Genomic DNA, 7,052 nt, shown 5'->3' on the forward strand with positions numbered 1-7,052 from the left:
TTTGTGCTTACGGTTTTCAGTTTTGGTTTCAGGTACTTCCGGTAGCAGAGGGAAGAGCTCGGCGTGATCGCATGGCATAAACCATTGATTAGTCAGCATGGGATGTTTTACTCTGACAATGGAAATATGTTTTGGAATTATCACTCTGAATTATGTTAGGATTTATTTATGGTTTGACAATTATGATTTAAGTAATGTTTTAAAAAGAAATTTTTAGACTGTATTTTTGGGACGTTACATTAGTTATTAGCTTAGATACCTAATCCAACAAAATGAAGGTATAGACGTGATTGCAGTCAACATTTTGCATTCTCATGGATTTTAAGTATTATCATTTTTATGACATTTTGGATATGTAATTTGGGATTTTTAGTTATACACTATGTTTTGAAACACTTTCTTTTTTAGTAACTTTGATATTATATTTTGAAAGTTTTAACGTGATGATGTTCTAATGTTTTTGGTATCAACAATAATTCTTTTGCAAATTATTTTTATAATTAATGTCGAAAGTTATGGTTTATATTATATTATTTTCAAATGTGTTTGATATTACTAATGTTTTAACATTAAAGGTCGTGTTTTATATATTAATTGTCTTAAAAGATTTTTTTAGCTAGGACATTACATATTCTAAAGCCTACAACATATGTTAATAAAAAGGAGGAACAATGCATTTAAAACTAAATATGATCGTTGAATCAACCCATAGGTCATGCATCGAGTAAATGATTCATATAAATAGAAGTTAATGCTTCTAATAATTGCATATGTTCAATGTGTTTAAACTCCCAAGCATGTAGACACCAAAATGTATCATCCTAACCTGAAAATTCTAGAAACCATGTAATGACCACAAATTTTATGTATTGTTGATGATAAGTAAGGGGACAATAAGCCTTATTGTGTATGTTAAAAGGACATATTGATCATAAGGGTAATTTGGTCAATTTATGAATTTCATGAACTTTTGAAATCTTGAGCCTTATACGTATGTTAATAGAAGTTATAATAGCTGTTATTACAAAGTACAACATGGAATTAAGTGAATTTAGTAATGGAATTGTATATTTTAATTATGAGGGTAAAATGGAAAAGTTTATAATTTTATACATTAATACACCCAAAAGTTTTTCCTGTTTATAAATGTTATACATTAATTTGTGTAACATATGTAGCTTTCATAACATCAACAATATTATTCCAAACATCAGAGTGTCCCATAAAAATGTCTTAGAGAGAGTTCATGTCGCGTCATCAAGCCTTGCCCTTACCCTTAGACTCGGATGTACCTGAAACAATCTACAAACTGTAAGCCAATGCTTAGTGATTTCCCTAGAGCATACCCTACACAATCCACATAATCACATAATAAGATTAGCTATAAAAGTTACATACGCCACATAAGCCATGCATACAAACATATAGGGAAGCCATGGAAACCCTCCAAGGTCTTACACCTAGTGTCACTGGAACCCCCACGTAGTTTTAACTACCTGGCATGGGAACCCCCACATGGTCTTCCTGCCATGGGAACCCCCACTTGGTCTTCCTGCCATGGGAACCCCCACATGGTCTTCCTGTCGTGGGAACCCCCACATGGTCAACCTGCCATGGGAACCCCCGCACGGTCTTTACTACCAAGAAATAACATACAAACCACACATGCAAATATACTAGAATGCCATGGAAACCCTCCAAGGTCTTACACATAAGCGCCTCGGGAACCCCCCGAGGTCTTTCATGCAAGTATCATAAACAACTAGCATACCACATATCCCATAACCAACTAGTCATAACTCATAACAAAAATTGGCCGACCTTGGTGCCTTAGACCCATTGGTATAATGAAGAGACTCACCTCTTTGCTAATCTGATAGGATAAGATCGGATAATTCCCCATGCGCAGATCCAACTCAACTGCCTATAATCATCATGTGATTTACTTGTCAAAACCCCAAAATACCATAAATACCCTCAAAGTCAACCCTGGTCAACCTTGGTCAAAGTCCAATTCAACAGTGAAGGTCAACAGTCCATGTTGACCCCAACTCGTCGAGTGCATCTAGCAACTCCTCGAGTTCCTTCAGAGTCTAGAAAACTGAAATCCCGAGTCAACTCGTCGAGTTACCCGAGTAACTCGTCGAGTTCTTCAGTGTCCAAGGGCTAAAAACTCTAAGCTGGAATCTCTTGACCGAAAACTCTAATTATCTCACCGAAATCACTCAGGATCCCCAAAACGTGGAAAACCCTAGCCGACATGTCTAGTTGGCTAAGCAACTCGTCGAGTCCCTTCATCCCTTTTTGTGTTTAGTAATTTCTAGTGGGATCCAAGGCTCTAAACTATAGATCCAACCCCTTATACTGTACTTACCATGTAAAGTTGCAAATTTTGCGTGCATGCAAGGCCTCACAAGGCTAAAACACTAAAACTAAGGTTTATACAAAGTTTAGGGCATGAGGAAAGGCTAATGCTAGATAAAGTGAACAACTTTATGTCCATAGAGGTCTAGAGATGTCCAAATCTGAAACCCTTTCCTCATAACAAGATCCAATATAAAAATGGCACCATTATGCACCAAAAGTGGCCATTTACTTCCATAAAATGAGATCTAAGCAACTAAAGGTCAAGATGGTGACTTTATACCTCAAGATGGCCGCAATACAGAGTACATGTCAGATCTACTGCTTCTTTCTTTACTCCTTCTTCAAGCTTCAAAATCCTTCCCAACCACACCAAAATCACTCTCCAAAGCTCATTCTCACACTCAATAATGTATAAGGCTCGAACTAGGCTTTCTCTGGGTTGTAAGAACAATGAAAGAGGCCAAAAATGAGCCATAAGTTCTTTAAATAGGGTATAAATCCGTTAAAATTAGGGTTTCTATTTACATCGTCTACCCATCGAGTTGGGGCCTTCCAATTCGTCAAGTAGATCCAAAGTCCCGCGTCCTCATAAATGATCTCTACTCGACGAGTTGCAGCTCCCCAACTTGTCAAGTTACAACCCAAAACCCTAAAAATTATGAAAATAATTTGATACCTGAGACGAGCATTACAAATCTTCCCCACTTAAACTAGGCTATGTCCTCGAAGTCTGCTGATGAGAACAAATCTGGGTAGTGCTCTCCCATCTCATCCTCCGGCTCCCATGTCTATTCAGAGCCCCTTCAATGATGTCATTGCACCTTTACTAGTTTCACCTCCTTATTATGAAGGACCTTGACTTTCCTATCCAAAAACGCCATGGGACGCTCAATGTAATTCAGGCTCTCATCCACCTGAATATCATCCAAAGATACAACCGCAGCCTCGTCTGTAACACACTTCCGAAGCTAAGACACGTGGAAGGTGTTGTGAATCTGGCTAAGCTCGTCCGGCAGATCCAAATGGTAAGCCACCTTGCCCACCAGGGCTGAAATCCTGAACGAGCCAATATATCGTGGCCCTAACTTGCCTCTCTTCCGGAACCTTATGACTCCCTTCCATGGCGACACTTTTAGTAACACAAAGTCCCCCACCTGGAACTCAAGGTCTAATCGACGCGAGACATAATAACATTTCTGACGGCTCTGTGTGACTCGCATCCGGTCGCACACTTGTTGAATAAATCCGATAGTCTTGAGCACTAATTTAGTGCTCCCTATGACTCGGTGTCCGACCTTGCTGTAACGCCCGTAGATTAGGGCTAGTCAATTTAGAGACGATAAGCGTCAAAACCGAATTTTTGATAGAAGATTATTTAGAATGAATAATCTTAACTAAGTTGTAGTATATGTCACAAGGTTTCCGTGCATATAAAGAACGCCGAAATGCAAGTTATAACGAAGAAGTTATGACCTGTCGAAGTTTCGCGATAGAACCGGCACGACGCTGAATGACGTAAAAAGTGAATTTACGTTAGATTGATATTTAGCCTTAGCGATCTAAACAAAAGTCATAGAGTTCGTTAAACCATGAGTGTGCATAAAAAGAACGTCCAAATCTGACTTCGTATGAGGAAATTACGATTTTTCTAAGTTTCGACTTAGCGGTATGCAGCCCGAATACTCGATTTGAGATCGAGCGGTTTTTAGCCGAAACAATCTAAACGAGAATCGAAGATCTTATTGATAGTAGTCCAACGGTAAAAAGACTGACGAAAACGGACGTCGGATGAAGAAGTTGTGAATTTATAACAGAGTTTTCCTGTCTTGGCCTACTAAAAATAATATAATAAAAATAAAGTCAAAATTAGCCAACGGAGTCTAAATGAAATTTGTAGAGCATAATCTCACCTATGCGTGGATATAAAGAACGTCGAAAACGGAGCTCGTATGCGAAAGTTATGAATTTTTGAAGATCGTGGCACACATACCAAAGCTTATCCGAAGCGTACGCCCAGCGTAACCAAGATTACGCCCAGTGTACTTGGAAATTACGCCCAACATAATCCCAGACCTAGCAGCCTATAAATAGAAACCGAGATCAACCATTTTCTTTGCTCATTTTCTCTTCTCTCTCTCCCGTTTTGCCTCGATTTTCGTACAAGAAATATCCCAAAGCTCCGGTATCATTCCCGAGCCCTGAAGCAAGTCCCGAAGCCCCGAAGATCCCGAGAAGTGAAATTTCCAAGCCGAAGCTCTGCCCGCGAGAAGCTCGGTTTTTTTTTAAGATCTTCTAGATCTACCCAAGAATACTACTTCTACAAGTCGTAGTGTTGTCCGATCATCTTCTGATTAAGTGAGTGTATAGTCACTTTCGTCTTACATATAGATATGAAGTATTTTATAAAATATGTGCTATGTGTATATATATTGTTGTTTATATGAGTGAGTGTGTGGTTACTCTCTTCTAACACATAAATATGAAGTATTTGCTTTGAAATGCGTGTTATGTGTCTATATACTCTTGTTTATTTGAGATAAATGTGGAATGGATGTTTTATATGTTTTTTAAATGAGTTAAACCGTATATGTATTTTATATCTACTAATATGTTGGGTAGAACATGGGTAGATGAGATAGTTGGTATGCGATAAAATGATGAGGTAAATGACGAGCTATGTAAGATGCTTAAAGAATAATATTGGTAGATACACCAAGTAGAGAATGTCATAATACTAGCATATGCGCTTGAGAATAGTATTGGTAGATGCACCAAATAGAGAATGTCATAATACTAGCAGATGCACTTATAAAATAATGTCGGCAGATGCGCCCAAAAGAAACCCTAACCTGCCCTTTTCGTGGTATATATATATATATATATATATATATATATATATAGAGAGAGAGAGAGAGAGAGAGACCATTTTGAGCATTCTTGAGCTTTTTGGAGGAAAGATTGGAAAAGTTTGGTGGATCTGATCAAGAGGAGGTTGTGGATCTTGCATTCTTCTGTCATTAGCTGCTATTCTGAGGTAAAAAGCTCTCATCTTGACCTCTTGTTCGTTAGATCCCATTTTTAGGAAGCTTTTAGGGTTTTCTCTTAACATATTGTGTTCTAGAGCTATATGGGTATGGTTTGAGGTTAGAACCTTAGATCTGGACTAGAAAGGACCTTGAGGGTCCAAAGTTTCAAACTTTATTGAGTTAGAGGCAAGTCCCCATGCATTTGACCTTCCTTGGGGTTTGTGATGGCATTATGAAGCATTTATGCCATGCATGGTCGTCAAGATCGAACCTTTACGTGACTTTTGGGTATTAGGAGGCTAGATCTAGAGGTTGGAGTTCCAGATCTTACCTCAGACGTCCATATGAGACACTCAGATGAGTTAACTCGCTGAGTCTAAGAGATGACTCGACGTTTCGGATCAGGTTGCCCCAATGATTCGTGACCCAGTGATAACCCATCGAGTTGGGGGTTAACTCGACGAGCTGTGTGAAACCCTTAAAAGAATTCAGAGGATACGAGTGGACTTGACGAGTCACCTGAGTGCACTCGGCGAGTCGGGTCAACCTTGGTTGTTGACTCATCTTGACTTCTGTTGACTTGAGAGTAGGTCAATTAGGAACATTGAGACCAAGGAGGGGTAAAATGGTCTTTTACCCATCCAAGAGAGTAGAAAGAGAAAAGAGGACTTTAGGTGTAAATGAGGAAAAGGGGGATATTGATTGAAATGATTGTCTAATGTGTTAGGCAGAGGCTAGCTCGGGATTCTCAAGTGTGTGTCTATTTCCTACTAGCTGCAAGGTGAGTCTTCTCACTATACATACCTAGAGTGGTAATCCGAGTTGTTGGACATAGTATCTTATATGTTAATTGTGTACTGTGATCGACTGCATTATTTCTATGTGATTTATGCTATGCATTATCCAGAGTTTACAGAGTTAGGACCGGAAGGTCCATAGAGTTAGGACCGGAGGGTCCATCAGAGTTGTGGGATTGGAGGGTCCGACTGAGACACATTGACCAGAGGGTCTTACATAGTTATAGCCTCGAGTGGATAATATGTTGTATGTAGTATTTGGGAAACTCACTGAGCTTTGTGCTTACCATGTTATGTGTTATGTGTTTCAGGTACCCCAGAGGATCACGGGAAGGCACCGACGTGATTGTACACATCTGTTCGTGATGAAATGGAGGATTTTGGGATTTGACTTATGATTGAGATTTTATGTTGACATTGAGACACTTATGATTTTCTTGAAATACAATGTATGAATTTTGTGAATTTTAAAATGAAAAATTTGGTTGAAAATTTACGTCGTTACAAAACACTACTGCCCCCAATTCTAGGGCATGAGTGGGGTAGTTCTCCTCGTGAGGCTTCAACTACCTTGAGGCGTAAGCAATCACATACCCCCTCTGTATAATACCATGCCTAACCTTGAGATCGATTGTGACAACCCGAAATTTATTCCGTCATTTTAACCTCTTTTTCCGTTAATAAAAACTCACTTTATTAAATTGTCCGTTAACCTTTTGGACTAGGTTAATTAAATAGGGACTTTATTATGACTTCGCAAGGTTTGGAACAAATTAGAATCACCCTCAATATTCCCTTGAAAAAGTATTAGTTACAACGAAGTCAAATTACGATCATTTAATCGGGTGCGACCAAAAGCCCT

The sequence above is a fragment of the Lactuca serriola genome, chromosome 5, assembly GCF_051521515.1.
Source record: "Lactuca serriola cultivar US96UC23 chromosome 5, Lser_US96UC23_V15, whole genome shotgun sequence".
Lineage (NCBI taxonomy): Eukaryota > Viridiplantae > Streptophyta > Magnoliopsida > Asterales > Asteraceae > Lactuca > Lactuca serriola.